The sequence below is a fragment of the Polyodon spathula genome, chromosome 23, assembly GCF_017654505.1.
Source record: "Polyodon spathula isolate WHYD16114869_AA chromosome 23, ASM1765450v1, whole genome shotgun sequence".
Lineage (NCBI taxonomy): Eukaryota > Metazoa > Chordata > Actinopteri > Acipenseriformes > Polyodontidae > Polyodon > Polyodon spathula.
This window is the reverse complement of record NC_054556.1, coordinates 20,968,260-20,970,241: the sequence shown is the minus strand read 5'-3', so window position 1 is coordinate 20,970,241 and position 1,982 is coordinate 20,968,260.

Genomic DNA, 1,982 nt, shown 5'->3' with positions numbered 1-1,982 from the left:
TATATATATATATATATATATATATATATATATATATATATATATAATATAACGAAGTTTTATATATATATATCTAGAAATTACTACATAATATTATATATATAGATAGTAATCATCAGTCAGGGGTGAATGAAATAAAAAAAAACAAGGTTGAAATTCAATGTGTTATCCATTTTATTGGATTGGGTTAGAAGACAAAAAGTATACTTTTGAGGTTGATGCCTCTCTTTAAAATCAATCTAGACATCTTAAATATCCCATATTATACACTGGTATGATCACACTATATAATGGTTTCAAAGTTTAGCCAATTTAAATTCTGCACTTGTGTAAGAAATATTAGCATATGTACTTAACCTGACAAGCAAATTGAAGCACAATAAAATATTACTCTTTATGCATCTCACAGTAATCCGAAATCTAAAGGTTGAATTTCATGATTATTAAAAAGACTGCCATCGACGTCATTGTGTATTATAATTGTGTGTTCCAAATATTTACTGATCTTATGTATGTGTGCAAGAATTGCTTGAGCCAAATTATTTTGTCTTCTTACTGCAGTAGTGGTAGTACGACATAAAAGAGACAAAATCTGCAAGATATTACGCTGTACAAGAGTGTTTGCTTGACGTGGAATTCTGACTTGAAGCTTGTTCTTTCTTTCTGTAAATATCTTTTGTTATTAATATCAGAATTGCATTTTACAAGACAGTACTTAACCTAGTCATCCATTATATTGCATCTCACTGCTGCACCACCAGTCATGTTTTTAGTCCTGCAGTTTGTATATATCTCACCTGTCAGAAATGTTACCACGATAATGCTGATTATGGTGCTATGGAGTTCTGCAGTTCCTCTATCAACCAGGGGGAGTGTGGGGGGGGGGGTTGGTATTAACACCAGTAAGCTGCAGCTCGCCTACCAGAAACTTATTCAACTAGTCAAAAGGGCCATCCCAATTCTTCGAATGCAATCTAAATTTGTGCATATACAGTACCTACTTGACGAGGGTTAACACCAGTATTACTTACATTTCAGTGGGTTAAATAACAATCGAAATTTAGAAAATATACAGTATTTTGACCTGGGAATTTGAGTTGACACAAGTCGACAAATTATTCAGCTTTTACACTGAAGGTAGAAAGGAATTTGTTTGTCTATATGATTTTGACAGTTTTTCCTTAGAATTTCTGTTTAGTGTTTAAAGATATGCCTATGGTGTTTGAATAATTTGTGAGAGGCTGAGAATAATTTTAAAGGCAAAACAATTCATCTGCATTTTAAGACATATGTAGCAAAGTGATCGGCCCTACGTTAATTATCTGCAGAACGTTGTTATTCTTAAAAGGATAGTAACGTATTTAAACTAATTTTTTTGTGTTAGTTAATATGCTCCCTGAATACTTTACAATAATAATAAACAAAAGCTAAGTACCACACAAAAACATCTAGGTATTAGAGAAGCAGTACCAGTTTTCGTAAAAACCGTAGTAACTTGTCTGTTGGTGTCCAGATATCTTTATAACCTTCCCTTAACCTTGCCTCCTGTCCACTATTCCTTGTGCTGTATCTTCTGTTTGCCGAAGTCTGTGGAAGGCCCTGTTTGACACAGCTTTGGATAATTCCTTGCTGAATTATCCTAAACTCCTTAAAAATACTGATCATATCTTTGCCACATTACATTTTGTAGATGATTAAAATGTGCCATCTTCCATAGTCCATAATGATAACAGTCAGAGACAAGGACACCCTTACAGCTACTTATATAACATATGTTAGGATCTCTCACCTGCAGTTCAGTGTCAACTTGGGTTTGTTATTGTGAACAGAAGTGATAATGAATAATAATAATAATAAAGTTGGTAATACACCATGAATCTTTCTGTGTGGCTTTCTTTCATACAGAGGGTTGTCAGTAACACACAGTACTGTACATACTCCCCTCTATAGATATAAATAACACACATGTATGTGCTCACCCT